This window comes from Oncorhynchus nerka, linkage group LG11 (assembly GCF_034236695.1).
Source record: "Oncorhynchus nerka isolate Pitt River linkage group LG11, Oner_Uvic_2.0, whole genome shotgun sequence".
NCBI classification, from domain to species: domain Eukaryota; kingdom Metazoa; phylum Chordata; class Actinopteri; order Salmoniformes; family Salmonidae; genus Oncorhynchus; species Oncorhynchus nerka.
In genome coordinates, this window is record NC_088406.1 from 30841454 (window position 1) to 30860017 (window position 18564).

An 18564-nucleotide genomic window follows, 5' to 3' on the forward strand; every position below is an offset into this window, starting at 1 on the left:
TGCAGAGGAAGAAGAGAGAAGGAAGGAGGCTGCATGGGGCAGAAATAGAGCTGGAGCACGGCAGACATCAACTGAATCCACACTCAGCAAGCATCTGGTGACTTTTTCCCCGCAGTGGATCAAGGCAAATATTTTTTACTTTGTGGGTTGCGCCTTCTTCTCGACAAGGACAACATGGAACGTTATTAATAAGAAAAATACAATTTTCACGTTTTGATTTTGTAATTCAGTGCTACAACATAATATCCCTCAACACCACACGTGATAGAGAAGGAATTCCTCTGTTTGGACCATAGCATTGTGCCAAACCTTTATAAATCAATCTCAGTCAAGAGTGTTTAAAATCAAAGGGCCATGATTCCTGAAATATAAAAAAATAAGAAGAACATACCACATGGATGATAGGGAACATTATTAATACGAAAAATATGGAATTTGTTCGCCTTCCACTATGGAAATCACGGAATATTTTAAGAGCTTTATGGCTGTAGCTCCCTCAGACAGTCTGTTGTATGTCACCCAGGAACGTGCACAGATAGGGCTCAAACTTTGCGGAGCTCATGTCCCTTTGCCATTCCAGTCTGGTGGTATTATTTCCATTTTCAAGGAAAAAATATTATTTGTACCTGTTGACTTACAGAAAACGTTTAACCTCTGTCATTTCCAAGAAAGGGTATATAACAAAGTATTGAGATAAACTTTTGTTATTGACCAAATACTTATTTTCCACCATAATTTGCAAATAAATTCATTAAAAATCCTACAATGTGATTTTCTGGATTTTTTTTCTTCTCATTTTGTCTGTCATAGTTGAAGTGTACCTATAATGAAAATTACAGGCCTCTCATCTTTTTAAGTGGGAGAACTTGCACAATTGGTGGCTGACTAAATACTTTTTTGCCCCACTGTAAGTGAGTAGGGGCTCTCGTAAAATACTGCCTTGTCTGAAGGGAGCGAAGCTAACCTGCCTAAACATCAGTAGCCGTGACGTGCTTTGAAAGGCTGGATATGGCTCACATCAACAGCATCCTCCCGGATACCCCAGACACAAACCAATTCGCAATACCGCCCCAACAGATCCACAGATGATGCAATCTCAGTCGCACTCCACACTGCCCTTTCCCACCTGGACAAAATGTGAGAATGCTATTCATTGACTACAGCTCAGCGTTCAACACCATAGTGCCCACGAGGCTCATTACTAAGCTAAGGACCATGGGACTAAACACCTCCCTCTGCAACTGGATCCTGGACTTCCTGACGGGCCGCCGCAAGGTGGTAACGGTAGGCAACAACACTTCTGCCACACTAATCCCCCTCAAGAGAATGAAAAGATTTGGCATGGGTCCCCAGATCCTCAAAATGTTTTACAGCTGCACAATTGAGAGCATCCTGACCAGTTGCATCACCACCTGGTATGGCAACTGCTAGGCATCTTACCATAAGACGCTACAGAGGGTAGTGCGTACGGCCCAGTTCATCACTGAGGCCAAGCTTCCTGCCATCCAGGACCTATATAATAGGGGGTGTCAGAGGAAAGCCCATAATATTGTCAGAGACTCCAGTCACCCAAGTCATAGACTGTTCTGTCTGCTACCGCACGGCAAGCGGTACCGGAGTGCCAAGTCTAGGACCAAAAGGCTCCTTAACAGCTTCTAACCCCAAGCCATAAGACTGCTGAACAATTAATCAAATGGTCACCTGACTATTTACATTGACCCCCCCCCATTTGTTTTGTACACTGCTGCTACTCGCTGTTTATTATCTATGCATATAGCCTCTATTGTTATTTTATTGTGTTACTTTTTATTATATTTTTCTTTCGTTTATTTGGTAAATATGTTCTTAACTCTTGAACTGCACTGTTGGTTAAGAGTTTGTAAGTAAGCATTTCACGGTAATTAAGCAATTGCTTTTTTCTGGCCACTCTTCCGTAAAGCCCAGCTCTGTCTTCTTCAGGCTAAGTTTGTAGAAATGTTTAAATAATGTAGGAGACTATAACACAATGGATATGGTAGGAGAAAATCCAAAGAAAAACCAATCGGATTTTTTCTTATTTTGAGATGGAACATAATAGGGAAATCATTAAATCTATCTCCCAGTATGCAATGCGTATGGCTTCCACTGGGTGTCAGTAGTCTTTATTCAACGTTTTAGGCTTGTTTCTTCCAAAACGAGGAAAAATAATGAGTTTTAGTACAGGGACACACACGCGCACGACAAAGCGGACACACACCTGCTAATATCGTTTTCCTATTGAACATACTTCTTTCCATATTAAATATTATAGTTTAATTACATATTAAACATTATAGTTTAATTACATTTTAGGGTATCTGAGGATTAAATATAAACTTGACTTCTTGTTTTAAAACTTGTTAGGGACTAGCTCCCACTGTGGGGATCAAATCAGCGGAAATTTCAAGTGCGCCACGTATAGTTTTTGATAAAACTCAAACTTTCATTAAAATACACATACAAGGTACTGAATTAAAGCTACACTCGTTGTGAATCTAGCTACCGAGTCAGATTTGTAAAATGCTTTTCGGCGAAAGCATGAGAAGCTATTATCTGATAGCATGCACTCCCAAAGTACTGCAACGCCACTTAAAACGACAGATTTTGCGGTAGCCGGCGCTAGCCAAAACGCAGAAATAAAATATAAAACATTCATTACCTTTGACGAGCTTCTGTCTTGGCACTCCTATATATCCCATAAACATCACAATTGGGTCTTTTTCCCGATTAAATCCGTCATTGTATAGCCAAAATGTCATTTTCTGAAGACCGGTCTGATCCAGGAATATTCCCTTTTACAAGACGCAACGTCACTTTTTAAAATGACAAAAGGTGCCTATATACTTTTACAAAACACTTCAAACTACTTTTCTAAACCAACTTTAGGTATTAATAAACGTTAATTAGCTATACAATTCATCACGGGGCGATCTGTATTCGATAGCAGCTAGTCTGGAAATCAGCGGCCATCTTTTCCATTTTAATAACTTCCTGTTGAGAGACTGAAACAGGAAAGGGTAAAACGTAATAGAACCAAGGATTAAGTCTGCTCAAAATGCCAGCACTGGCGACATCGTGTGGAAGCTGTAGGCGTTTACATTACGGCTTCATGTATTTGCATTTGCCTTGAACAATACATTGACTGGCGGATTAATATATTTTTTGTGTTTTTGGAGAACAGTTTTTCGAGGGATTTTTACTGCTAAACACGTTGTGTTATAGCCACAGACACAATTTAACCAGTTTTAGAGACTTCAGAGTGTTTTCTATACACACATACTTATAATTTGCATATACTATATTCCAAACATGAGTAGCAGGACTTTGAAATGTTGCGCGATTTTTAACAAAAAGCTGCGAAAATGCGCATGATCCATAAGAGGTTTTAACAATGTTTAGCGGTAGCTTTTTGGATTCCTTTCTCTGCATATTGAAAGAGTGGATTACTCAAATCGATGGCGCCAAGTAAACAGACTTTTTGGAATATAAATAAGGATTTTATCTAACAAAATGACACAACATTTTGTAGCTGGGACCCTTTGGATGACAAATCAGAGGAAGATTTTCAAAAAGTAAGTGAATATTTAATCGCTATTTGTGAATTTATGAAACCTGTGCTGGTGGAAAAATATTTTGATGTGGGCGCCGCATGCATGGCATGCTTTTGCTGTAAAGCCTGCTGTAATTCTGACAGTGCAGTTAGATTAACAAGAATTTAATCTTTTAACTGATACAAGAAACTTGTATATACCTAAATGTTTCATTTCCATAATATTTATGATTTATTTGAATCGAGCGCCCTCCAGTTTCACTGGAAGTTGTCCTGCTAGCCGGACGCCTAGCCTTATTAAAGTGGTCCTATAGACAGATACTCCAGTCTCAGCTATGAAGCTTTGCAGCTCCATCAGGGTTATCTCTGGTCTCTTTGTTGCCTCTCTGATTAATGCCCCCCTTGCCTGGTCCGTGAGTTTTGGTGGGCGGCCCTTTCTTGGCAGGTTTGTTGTGGTGCCATATTCTTTCAATTTTTTTATAATGGATTTAATGGTGCTCCGTGGGATGTTCAAAGTTTCTGATATTTTTTTATAAGTCAACCCTGATCTGTACTTCTTCACAACTTTGCCCCTGACCTGTTTGGAGAGCTCCTTGGTCTTCATGGTGTGGCTTGCTTAGTGGTGTTGCAGATTCAGGGGCCTTTCAGAACAGGTGTGTATATATGCTGAGATTATGTGACACTTAGATTGTACACAGGTGGACTTTATTTAACTAATTAAGTGACTTCTGAAGGTAATTGGTTGCACCAGATCTTATTTAGGGACGTCATAGCAAAGGGGGTCAATATGCATGCATCACTTTTCAGTTTTTTATATTTTTGAATTTTAAAATGTTTTTTTCTAAATCAGAAATGCAATTGGTCATTGGATCAGTCTAAAACTTTGCACATACACTGCTGCCATCTAGTGCCCATAATCTAAATTTTGCCTGGGCTGGAATAATACATTATGGCCTTTCTCTTGCATTTCAAAGATGATGGTACAATTGTTTTTTTAAACTATTGTTTTTTTCTTTGTATTGTCTTCTGCCTGATCTAATATGTTAAATTATCCTACATTTTTCACATTTACACAAACTTCAGTGTTTCCTTTCAAATGGTATCAAGTATATCCTTGCTTCAATACTGAGCTAAAGGCTGCTAGATTTTGGAATGTCATTTTAGGCGAAAATTGAAAGAAAGGGTCCAATCCTTAAGGGGGAAAAGGTCTACACTTGTTTTATTCGGCGCATGTGACAAATAAAGTTTGCTTTGATTCAACATTAATGGTACTCCCAAAATCATTTTCCGCTGTCTATTCTCAGTTTGAATGCTAGCTACCCTTTTTACGCCTTAGATGAGTGCATAGAATGACCCTTATCCTTTATTATAAACTGGAGTACCCCGTTTATATTTCTTTGAAATCAGCAGATGATCATATAATGCCAGTCCTTTACAGTACGTGGACATTGTTTTGATGCCTACAGACTGTGTCCATTCTGGGGTAGTAACCTTTTTGCACATTGTTGCAGTACAAAGGTATATTGATAGGTCTCTGCAGTGTGCTCTTTCTACTCTGACAAACACATTTGAGCAATACTGAGTAAGTCTTCTTTATTTTTATGAAAAATGAAAGTTATAACCCAAGAACAAATTACATCTAGCCTTACATGTATTCTTGGTGCATTTGTGTTTCATCGAGCAATGTACAGACCGATGCAGGTTCTGAGGATGAGTAAAGATAAGTTGAAATCCAAACAATTGATCCAGGTTTGTTTCCCATTTTCAAATTAAAGACATCCTTTCCAGTTAATTCATAACTGATTGCCTTTGAATTGTATCACACATATCTCGGTTTTCCTACATTTGCTTGGTATATTTATTTGTCTGCAGATATAGCACTGCAATGCTATATGCAAAGTGGGGTATTCTATTCTACAGCCGTTTGGATAGACAAGTGCGACCATTCATCGAACTCATTGACTTTCAGAGATCGACTGGAATCGAGAAGGACCTGACATTGCCGGCCATTGCTGTGGTATGAGACCAGTGCTTGATGCATTATCTTGGGGTCCCGAGTGGCGCAGCGGTCTAAGTCACTGCATCTCAGTGCTAGAGGCATCACTACTGACCCTGGTTTGATTCCAGGCTGTATCACAACCGGCCGTCATTGGGAGTCCCATAAGGTGGTGCACAATTTCTTCTTAACTGACTTGCCTAGTTAAATAAAGGTTTAATAAAAAAATTAAAAACAAAAGAATCTGGTGGCACTACCCAGAGGAAGTGGTGAGATGGATCAGTTGAAAACTATCTTGAGTAGAGAGTAGCAGACGCATGGAGAAATATGTTTCTACCCAACTGGGTCTTCCTCGAGTCAGTGCTGCGTGAAGAAACATGTTGTCATGCATCTGCTACTGCATCATTAGATCAGTAAATGTTCTCTTTACACTTTATAGGCTGCATTTCTTATATTGCATAACAAATACCAATTTGGTGCAACTTTTATTTAAAACAAATCTATTTCCTCTTAGGTATTGTCACCAGGTGTCTATTGGAATTGAAACGAAGGAAGAGTTTTGGAGGCAAATGGAAGGTAAAGATCAATTATCAAGGGATAGTGGAGACTTTTGAGGACCCCTTATTGGTTGAGATTCATGTCAGAACAGGTGTGCAAGTTTCAACTGAATGTAAAAGCATTACATTTCACTTTATAGTCCCCACAATATACAGTAGACACATACTGACAGTGTCATTTTATGTTGGCTTATAGTTTTCAATAGATAGTCAAATTCACAAAGGTACGATTACAGGGGTGAGTAATGTTACCCAATTACCTGTTTTTAAAGCTCAGAATACTCTAGCCGGAGATGGTGTTGGGATCTGTGATGACCTGATCACGTCTCCTGATGTATGGGACCTCACACTTATTGATCTACCTGGGATTACCACTGTACCTTTCAAAGACCAACCAGAGGATATTGGTGATCAGGTTAGTGTCACAAAATTAATGGGGTTAGGAGGAAGTAGATACTGTATATAGACGATGTAACTATTATTAATGTGCATTTTGTAACCTTGTTAACTTCACTGAATAATATACAGTGCTCTCCACATTTATTTGGACAGTGAAGAGATTAAAGTAGTCTAACGGTTAGTATTTTGTCCATCAATGCGTCAAGCCTGTGACTCAACTCATGTCTTGCCCTATAGTAACTGAATGGTTATTTTCTCCTTGTCTCAGATTCACTATGTATCACTGACAGATGTTAGCAGTCTGTTTCAACAGATAATACTCTTATCAATTTTGGTCTTTCATGTCGCTTTAGATCAGACGTCTTATTTTGAAGTTTATTTTAAAAAACGAGACCATTAACCCGGTCGTAGTGCCATGCAATGTTGACATAGCAACAACTCAAGCATTGAGAATGGCACATTCAGTGGATCCCAAAGGTGCAAGGACTCTGGATATTATCACAATTGTTTATTTGAACTCCTCACCCTTTTCTCTCATGATTTTTTTTATTTTTAAATATGGATATACAGTTTGTACTGTGTTTACAATAAATTCTAATCAAGCCAGACTTGGTTGGCAAAGGAGCAGAGCCAGACATCTTAAAAAGTGTTAATGGCCAAGTTGTTCACTTGAACAAAGGCTATATCATCGTAAAATGCCCTGGCCAGAGTGATATCAACCAGAAGATCTCTTTGGTGGACGCCACTCGACTGGAAATGGAATTCTTAAAAAACCACCACCACTTTAGACTATTTTTGTAGCACCACTTCATACCAGGGGGTCAATGTTGATCCCAATAGGCCATTGAATCAGCTGCTTTCACTGCCCTTAACATATCAGTCAGCTATAAAAGTCACTAAATGTCTGGGCAGTTTAATTGTTACTGTGTGTCAGTCATACTGTGTGTCAGTCAAACTGACTATCCTACCGATCCTCGACTTCGGCAATATCATTTACAAAATAGCTTCCAATACGCTACTCAGCAAACTGGATGCAGTCTATCACAGTGCCATCCGTTTTTGTTACCAAAGCCCCTTATACCATCCACCACTGCGACCTGTATGCTCTAGTCGGCTGGCCATTGCTACATATTCATCACAAAACCCACTGGCTCTAGGTCATCTATAAGTCTTTGCTAGGTAAAGCGCCACCTTATCTCAGCTCACTGGTCACGATAACAACATCCACCCGTAGCACGTGCTCCAGCAGGTATATCTCACTGGTCATCCTCAAAGCCAACACCTCCTTTGGCCTCCTTTCCTTCCAGTTCTCTGTTGTCAATGACTGGAACTAATTGCAAAAATCGCTGAAGCTGGAGACTTATATTTCCCTCGCTAACTTTAAACATCAGCTATCTAGGCATCTTACCGATCGCTGCAGCTGTACATAGCCCATCTGTAAATAGCCCACCCAATCTACCTACCTCATCCCCATATTGTTTTTATTTACTTTTCTGCTCTTTTGCACACCAGTATTTCTACTTGCACATCATCATCTGCTCATCTATCACTCCAGTGTTAATTGCTAAATTGTAATTACTCTGCTACTGTGGCCTATTTATTGCCTTACCACCTCACGTCATTTGCACACACTTTTTATAGACTTTCTTTTGTTTCTATTGTGTTATTGACTGTACGCTTGTTTATTCCATGTGTAACTCTGTGTTGTTGTTTGTGTCACACTGCTTTGCTTTATCTCTAGTTGAGAACTTGTTCTCTACTAGTCTACCTGGTTAAATAAAGGTGAAATAAAAAATCTAATAAAAAATACCAGCTGGTCTCAAAGGTCTTCTAGAATTGCAGAAGTACCAGACATTTGAGATCTGCTAACTTGCCTTTATCAACTGTCATTAGTTTTGATAATTGAACATTTACAAGAAGTTATCTTTAAATTCCATGGTCAAACAAAAGTGATAAGCCTGGTTCTTCTTACCAAACCAAACATTTGGTAGATGCAACTAGAACAGGTTTTTCGGGGGTCCTGATTTTGAATATTGAATAGCTAGCTCCCTGTGTGTTTAGGTTAGAGACTTACCATTGCTTGTAGTGGCTGCGGTTCAACCCCCTCTTTCTGCTGATATAAAGTTTGCAGCTATTGTGTAACATTGGGCTTGTGAAAGCTGCCTTTTTCTACAGATAAGGATCCGGACAAGAAAATCACTACGAAATCGTCTGTAAATCTCAAACCATTTGAGCTACAAACTGAAGTCACCACCATTGAAAGATTAGACTCACGCATATGACAGTGTGAGCTGTTTTGCTGTAAGATATTCATAAGCTTTATGGCAGTCGTCTGAACTCTGTCGCAGACTTCCTCATTTCAAAGAGGTCTTCTCAAAAAACCAACTGTCCAGACCGACCTGTTAGAGCTACAAACTAATATGTCACCAATATCGAAAGGGGAGACTCTCACGAACACAAAGGTGTCAGTTGTTCTGCTCCATGACGCATACAAGCTTCAGGGGTGTCTTCTTAAATCTCTCAGATATAAGGCACACACTTCAAAACCTTATTCCATATGATTTATTTTGGGACTCTGTGTTGCCATGTACAAATGTGTTATTCAATGTGTTTCTAATGGGCTAAAACAGTAAAGGCCAATTCAATGTTTGATCAAATATATTGTATATATTTCAAATAAAAAAATGTCACATGCGCCGAATATACCTTACCGTGAAATACTTACTCACAACCTTACTTAAAAACCCTAAAAGATCTTAATCAAATGGCTAAATTATCAATTTTATGACTATCTTAAAACAATGCCATATGTTAGCTGAGTAGATATTGTGATCTAAGGGCTTAGACCTACAGGGGATTTAAAATGGGCCCCCAAGTGTTTTTCGAAATAACTTTCACAATGGCAGAGTTATTAGGACTCACAATGCATCAAAAACAGCCATGGCGGTACTAGTGCTAAGGGCATGTGGTAACTTATTCTCACATTGTTTTATGGCTTGTTTATACACGTGTCAACCAAAACTTTTCTGTGCATCTCAATTACAGTCCACTTCTTGAGCAAAACAAGGTTACAATACAATGCCTTTCCACAAGATCTGGTAGATCATATCAAGTTAAGTTGACTGTAATGTAAACTAGTCATTGACTATTACATTCATTGCTAAGAACACTACTTAACTTCAATTAATTGTTTCCCAGCAGATACCACTGCCATACTTGACAGACGAAATCAGAGAGCATCTTGAGACTGTTAAAACAGTACTGAAGAAGTATAGCACAGGTCCTCCACTGAAACGTACAAAGATGGGGCCCTAACTGAAGGAGATGAGTACATAGAAACATGAAGAAATAATGTGAACAATAATCTTTTCATATAAGTGTTCAAATCTATATTCCACTGTTGAAATTAGGTTCATGTTGTCACTAATCTCAGCACCCAGAACCATGTCAGCTACTTGATTTTGGTTCTGGTACCGGATGTATAGACAGAGAAACTAGCGAGTGTTTCTCGATCCAGGAAACGAGAAACGAGTAAATATAGAATGAAATAATACAACAGTATCAGAAAGATCTGTACACTTGAAATTCTTATTAAATACTTGACAACGTGGTTGTGTCTACATTTCTAGAGACTAAAGGATTTCATTGACAAGATTCCTGAACTATGCAGAACTGGGAACGGTGTACATTTGTTCCTACATCCTGTATTCCAACAGTGGTATAGTTTTCTCAGTAAAACCAAAGGATCACGTAAGACCTAAGTCCTGTATTCATTAGATTTAATGTTGCTGCTGTACTGACCATAGTTCATGCTTTGCAGTTAACAGGATGTAAGGCTGCTTGCAACTTTATATCATAACAAAATTGTATTCCACTCAGAGTTGTTTGTTCTGTCTTGGTTCTAGGTATCATTTCAGTCCACAACAAGGTGGCGACCATGATAAAGAACTGCGATAAAGAACATTGTGGGGGGGGGGGGACTTTCAGTGCCTGTTGTATATATGAACATGCTGTTCAAAAGCACATCTTTGGACTTCAAGAGCCGGCCTTGGAGGTCCTGAAACTCATTCCAGGTATTATTTAAACTGACATTCTGTGATATGACATGATCACAAAAGGCACAGTGTTTGTATGTCGGAATTCGTCCCACTCCTCATGGTGTCACGCACTGATCTGTTTCACCTGTCCCTGTGATTGTTTCCACCCCCTCCAGGTCTCGCTTATTTTCCCCAGTGTATTTATCTCTGTGTTTCCTGTCTCTCTGTGCCAGTTTGTCTTGTATGTTTAGTCAAGTCACCCAGCGTGTTTTTCCCGTACTCATTTTCTATTCTCTTTTGATAGTCTTCCCGGTTTTGACTCTGGACTACTTTCCCTCCTGCCTGATCATCCTGCCTGCTCTGACCTTGAATTTGCCCGCCCTTCGGTATCTATTGAACTCTGACTACCCGTTTTTGGATTAATAAACATTGTAAGACACCAACCATCTGCCTCCTGTGTCTGCATCTGGGTCTCACCTTGTGCCTTGATACATGGTATAGTAAAAGTACAAAGTATTTTATGTGTACATACAGTATATTATATGCAATTGAAGTCAGAAGCTTACATACACTTACGTTGGAGTCATTAAAACTCGTTTTTCAACCACTCCACAAATATATTGACTCAGTTACACCAACTCTGTCAGGAGGAATGGGCCAAAAGTAACCCAACTTATTGTGGGAAGCTTGTGAAAGGCTACCCGAAATGTTTGACCCAAGTTAAACCATTTAAAGGCAATGCTACCATATACTAATTGAGTGTATGTTAACTTCTGACCCGCTAGGAATGTGATGAAAGAAATAAACACTGAAATAAGTAATTCTTTCTACTGTTATCCTGACATTTCACATTCTTAAAATAAAGTGTTGATCCTAACTGACCTAAAACAGGGAATGTTTACATGGATTAAATATCAGGAATTGTGAAAAACTGAGTTTTTAAATGTATTTGGCTAAGGTGTATGTAAACTTACAAATTCAACTGTACATACCTCACATGCGACTCATAATATGACAAAGCAATTAGCCCATTAAATGAATTATCTGACTCCATAAAATAAATAGAATATATTGTGCAAGTGTGTGTCTGTCTTCAGTATGTGTACAAGTGTATTTAATTACTTTGTAAAAATGAATGGATTGACATACAAGGCATAAAGCTTAAGTTGCAAACATTAACAAGCGTTACAAGGTATTATTCCAAGCATGGTCAAAATAAATCATGGCTTGTGCCATGGTCCATAGGTCATGGGAGAGAGAAAGAGAAAGAAAGAAAGAGCGAGAAGGGCCTTCTATGCCATTAAAAGGAATATAAAATTCTACGTACCAATTAGGATCGGGCTAAAAATACTTGAATCAGTTATAGAAGCCATTGCCCTTTATGGTTGTGAATTCTGGGGTCCGCACACAAACCAAGAATTCACAAAATATGACAAACACCAAATTAAGACTCTGCATGCAGAATTCTGCAAAAATATCCTCTGTGTACAATGTAAAACACCAAATAATGCATGCAGAGCAGAATTAGGCCGATACCCGCTAATTATCAAAATCCAGAAAAGAGACGTTAAATTCTACAATCACCTAAAAGGAAGTGATTCCCAAACCTTCCATAACAAAGACATCACCTACAGAGAAATTAACCTGGAGAAGCACCCCCAAAGCAAGCTGGTCCAGAGGCTCTGTTCACAAACAAAAACATACCCCACAGAGCCCCAGGACAGCAATAAAATTTGACCCCACCAAATCATGACAAAACAAAAAGATAATTACTTGAGACATTGGGAAAAAAAATGAAACGGAGAAGACTAGAATGATATTTGGCCCTAAACAGAGTACACAGTGGCAGAATATCTGACCACTGTGACCGACCCAAACTTAAGGAAAGCTTTGACACTGTACAGACTCAGTGAGCGTTGCCTTGCTATTGAGAAAGACCGCCGTAGACAGGCAATGTGCACACTGCCCACAAAATGAGGTGGAAACTAAGCTGCACTTCCTAAACTTCTGCCAAATGTATGACCATATTAGAGACATATATTTCCCTCAGATTACACAGATCCACAAAGAATTAGAAAACAAACCCAATTTTGATAAACTCCGATATCTACTGGGTGAAATACCACCATCTTAGCAGCAAGATGTGTGACCTGTTGCCACAAGAAAAGGGCAACCAGTGAAGAACAAACACCATTATATATACAACCCATATTTATGTTGATTTATTTTCCATTTTGTACTATTTGCACATTGTTACAACACTGTATATAGACATAATTTGACATTTGAAATGTCTTTATACTTTTGGAACTTCTGTGTAATGTTTACTGTTCATTTTTATTGTTTATTGCACTTTTGTTTGTTATCTACTTCATTTGCTTTGGCAATGTTAATATATGTTTCCCATGCCAATAAAGCCCATAAATTGAAATTGAAATTGAAATGAGAGAGTATCTCACCACAGCAGGTCAGGAACATAAGATAAAGAACAATGAATCCAATACCCTTTTATAAGCATCTGAGCTGTCTAGATTCCAAAACTGAGTTGATGATCAATAGTAGTACAGTAAAGTTAACCTCCAATCAGATAGCAGACCTACCGGATGTAAACTCAAATCAAATCAAATGTATTTATATAGCCCTTCGTACATCAGCTGATATCTCAAAGTGCTGTACAGAAACCCAGCTTAAAACCCCAAACAGCAAGCAATGCAGGTGTAGAAGCACGGTGGCTAGGAAAAACTCCCTAGAAGGGCCAAAACCTAGGAAGAAACCTAAAGAGGAACCAGGCTATGTGGGGTGGCCAGTCCTCTTCTGGCTGTGCCGGGTGGAGATTATAACAGAACATGGCCAAGATGTTCAAATGTTCATAAATGACCAGCATGGTCAAATAATAATAATCACAGGCAGAACAGTTGAAACTGGAGCAGCAACATGGCCAGGTGGACTGGGGAAAGCAAGGAGTCATCATGCCACGTAGTCCTGAGGCATGGTCCTAGGGCTCATGTCCTCCGAGAGAGAAAGAGAGAAAGAGAGAATTAGAGAGAGCATACTTAAATTCACACAGGACACCGGATAGGACAGGAGAAGTACTCCAGATATAACAAACTGACCCTAGCCCCCCGACACATAAACTACTGCAGCATAAATACTGGAGGCTGAGACAGGAGGGGTCAGGAGACACTGTGGCCCCATCCGATGATACACCCGGACAGGGCCAAACAGGAAGGATATACTCTGCTTCTCAGAGGTGAAACAATGGAGGTTGGTAAGATCAATGCAGAGGAAATTCTTGCATACAGTTGATTAGAAGAGTCACTTCGGGGGCTGCCCTTTAAGGGCTCATTTCAGCCAAATAGAGGAATACCTTCAACCACCAACTTACTATCCTGAGACAAGGCCGAGTATAGGTCACGAAGATCTCCCCCCACGGCATGAATCCGATGGAGGCACCAACCCGGACAGGAAGTTCACACCAGTGACTCAACCCACGCAAATGATGCACCCCTCCTAGGTACGGCATGGAAGAGCACCAGTAAGCCAGTGACTAAGCCCCCGTAATAGGGTTAGAGGCAGGGAATCCCAGTGGAGAGAGGGAAAATGGCCAGGCAGAGACAAGGGCGTTTCGTCACTCCAGTGTCTTTCCGTTCACCTTCACACCCCTGAGCCAGACTACACTCAATCGTAGGACCTACTGAAGAGATGAATCTTCAATAAAGACTTAAAGGTCGAGACCGAGTCTGCGTCTCTCACATGGATAGGCGGACCATTCCATAAAAATGGAGCTCTATAGGAGAAAGCCATGCCTCCAGCTGTTTGCTTAGAAATTCTAGGGACAGTAAGGAGGCCTGTGTCTTGTGACCGTAGCGTAGGTGTATGTATGTACGGCAGGACCAAATCGGAAAGATAGGTATGAGCAAGCCCATGTAGGTTTGTAGGTTAGCAATAAAACCTGAAATCAGCTCTAGCCTCAACAGGAAGCCAGTGTAGAGAGGCTAGCACTGGAGTAATATGATCAAATGTGTTGGTTCTAGTAAATATTCTAGGTGCCGTGTTTAGCACTAACTGAAATGTATATAGTGCTTTATCCGGGTAACCATTGCAGTAATCTAATCTAGAAGTGACAAAAGCATGGATATATTTATCTGCCTAATTTTATTACAGAAAGTTTCTGATTTTTGCAATGTTACGAAGATGGAAAATAGCTGCCCTTGAAATATTCTTGATTTGTTCGGAAAAAAAGAGAGATCAGGGCCCAGAGTAATGCAGAGGTCCTTATTTGAGATGACTGTACAACCATTAAGATTAATTGTCAGATCCAACAGAATATCTCTTTGTTTCTTGGGACCTAGAACTAGCCTCTCTGTTTTGACCGAGTTTAAAAGTAAAACATTTGCTGCCATCCACTTCCTTACGTCTGAAACACAGGCTTCCAGGGAGGGCAGTTTTGGGGCTTCACCATGTTTCATCGAAATGTACAGCTGTGTATCGTCCGCATAGCAGTGAAAGTTAACATTATGTTTCTGAATGACATCACCAAGAGGTAAAATATTTTCTGAAAACAATAATGGTCCTAAAACGGAACCTTGTGGATCACCGAAATTTGTCACAGGACAAACCATCCACAGAGACAAACTGATATCTTTCCCAACAGATAAGATATAAACCAGGCCAGAATTTGTCCGTGTAGATCAATTTGGGTCTCCAATCCCTCCAAAGGAATGTGGAGATCGATGGTATCGAAGCAGCACTAAGGTCTAGGAGCACGAGGACAGATGCAGAGCCTCGGTCTGACACCATTAAAAGGTCACCTTCATGAGTGCAGTCTCAGTGCTATCATGGGGTCTAAAACCAGACTGAAGTGTTTTGTATACATTGTTTATATTCAGGAAGGCAGTGAGGTGCTGCGCAACAGCTTTTTCATTTTTGAGAGTAATGGGAGATTCGATATAAGTCGACAGTTTTTTTATATTTTCTGGGTCAAGGTTTGGCTTTTTCAAGAGAGGCTTTATTACTGCCACTTTTAGTGAGTTTGGTACGCATCCGGTGAATAGGTAGCCGTTTACTGTGTTCAACATAGGAGGACCACTCACAGAAACAGCTCTTTCAGTAGTTTAGTTGGAATAGGGTCCAGTATGCAGATTGAAGGTTTAGAGGCCAAGACTATTTTCGTCAATGTGTCAAGGGATATGGTATTAAAAACCTTGAGTGTCTCCCTTGATCCTAGGTACTGACAGTGTTGTTCAGAGTCTGTAATTTGCTTTCTAATGATCATAATCTTTTCGTCAAATAAATTCATGAATTTATCACTGCTGAAGTGAAAGCCATCCTCTCTTGGGGAATGCTGCTTTTTAGTTAGCTTTGTGACAGTATCAAAAATAAATGTTGGATTGTTCTTATTCTCCTCAAATAAGTTGGAAAAATAGGATGATCGAGCAGCAGTGAGGGCTCTTCGATACTGCACGATACTGTTTTTCTAAGCCAGTCAGAAGACTGTTTTGTGTAGCACCATTTCCGTTCCAATTTTCTGGAAGCTTGCTTCAGGGCTCAGGTATTTTCTTTATACCAGGGAGATAGTTTCTTATGACAAATGTATTTTTGTTTTTAGGGGTTCGACTGCATCTTGGGTGTTACACAAGGTTAAATTTAGTTCCTCAGTTAGGTGGTTAACCGATTTTTGTACTGTGATGTCCTTGAGTAGGTGGAGGGAATCTGGAAGGGCATCTAGGAATCTTTGGGTTGTCCGAGAATTTATAGCACGGCTTTTGATGATCCTTGGTTGGGGTCTAAGCAGATTATTTGAAGCGATTACAAACGTAATCAATGGCCATAGTAATATAAAATATGCAATGATATAACACAACACATGAGCTAAACTGGAATGACACTCTCCCACACAGTTGCATAAAAACAGCTGTGCGCAAACCATGCCCCAAAATATTCTAATGAGCTGCCTGCCTCCCCTTAAAATTGAATTATAATTAAAACAACAAAGAACCCTTTTGTGAACTGTAAAGAACCATTGAAAAGCTCAAAGGGTTATGTGTGTCATTATGGTTCCACATTTAACCAACACCTGTACCAAACACCCTTGAGGAACCCACATGTTTGCGTGTGTACAGTATAGACCTAATGTTAAATATTAACCAGTATCAACCAGTCTTCAAATCTGTATGCTGACATTTTATTTGAATTTTTTAAAGGTATAGTGCAAGCAGAGTTAGAGATGTGTGGGAAGCTTGTTTAAAAGCTATCCTCAGCTCAGATGCCTTGCTTTGTTGAGTAAATATGAAGTTAAATATTTTACATCGTAGATTATGGTTGTGAAGTTAAAATGGAAAATCAATGATATATTGTTGTTTGAGTTATTCATGTAGTTAACTGTCAGTCACACAACACAATTCCTCAGACTAAGACTGACAAAATCCATCTGAATCAGGAAGCCAAAGTTGAGAAGAAATCAAAGAGTACACCAATATGGAGCCATTGGTGTACGGTCAGGATACTATTTTCGTCAAGGGCTTGAAGGATCATGAAGATCACTTCAAAGAAGCCTTTGAGGAAGAGCAGTTTAATGATCCAGATTAAATTGAGGACAAGAACACCACTGCTACATTCAACTGTGCTGTATTTGATACCAGGAAGCTGACCCGCATACACTTTGGGTCTACTATGAGGTATGTTTGACAGCAGTATGATTTTCATAATAGGTGGTGGGGGTGGAGATTCTACCTGTAGGAGGACATACACTGGGAAGCTTGAAGCTTTGCATGTTCAAGAAGAACAAGAAGCTTTGCAGGTTCAAACAACTCTTACACTAAAAGAGCATTATCACCATTTTCACAACTTCACAGTATTATTCCAATCTCATAGTGTGGAAATATACAGAAAGCATAGGAAAATTGAAAATTTGACTGCACTGGACCTAATAATTGAATAGAACATTCTGAATATTTTGTGGTCACACAGAATAAACTGCATGTACAACTATAGACAGTTTAATTTGTCTCACTAACTTTTTATTTATCTATTGATTTGATACTATTATCAACTGATTATTCAAGTTCCACCAAGAACATTAAGTATTATTAATCCACATATTTGTATGTTAATTATTTTACATTTTGGTTAACTTTTACTCTGACCAACCGTTGTCATAATGATGGCAGTTCATTTCTTCAGATGAATAACATTGCTTTCTATTGTTTTTTTGCCCTCTTGGCCATCTATACACATCTAACAATTGCTCTTCATTATTTTTTATGTAACCATTTGTATTGTTTTCCACTTATAAGGAGGGAGGGGAGGTGGGGATGGCATGTCCAAAGATGATTTGCATTCTGTTTTGATATGATGCTGTACTTGGACTGAATCATTTCAGGCACTTCTGAATGCTTTCTACAGACCATTGCACAATATGTCCAAAGATCACAGGTTCCTCAGTTTTCCCAAAGAAGTTGTGGCCATCGATGGTTGAAAAGCAATGATGTTGCAACTAGAGCCTTCAAAGTTTTGCCCAACCTGTACAGAAGGTTAAAATCACATTTACAGTGATGAATATTGCAACTTTTCCCAGGTAACTCAATGTCTTAATCTTTGTGGCAAAACATGTACAAGGCTAATTACAAACGTATCAAACTGGTCCCATACATGACAGCAAATTGAGTTGACTCAAAGACCAATGTCATGAGCAGACCCACATGACAAAATACTACTTATTTACTACACAAACCCTATTTGTGCAGTAGTGACTATGTAGAGACGTCTAGGGATTGTGTAGTGAATGTGTAGTTTAGGCACAAGTAGAGTTTTGTAGTGTTCAGTGGGAAAATAGTAGTGTTTCCAGTAGTAATCATGTAGAGATTTTTACTACTTAATTTTGGCAGTAAATAAGTGTTCAAAACACTATAGCTTTACTACACAGGCTTTTCGCAACCGCAGAAGAAAGCTACTGTTTCTGACGATCACAAATGTAATCATCTTCCATACTTCGCCATCTTTTTTTTC

General features: G+C 39.3%; 1 pseudogene; it reads left to right on the forward strand.

Moving 5' to 3' along the window:
- Window positions 1-1215: 1215 nt before the first annotated feature.
- Window positions 1216-18564, forward strand: part of LOC115137756 (interferon-induced GTP-binding protein Mx2-like) — a 33283-nt pseudogene continuing 15934 nt past the window's right edge.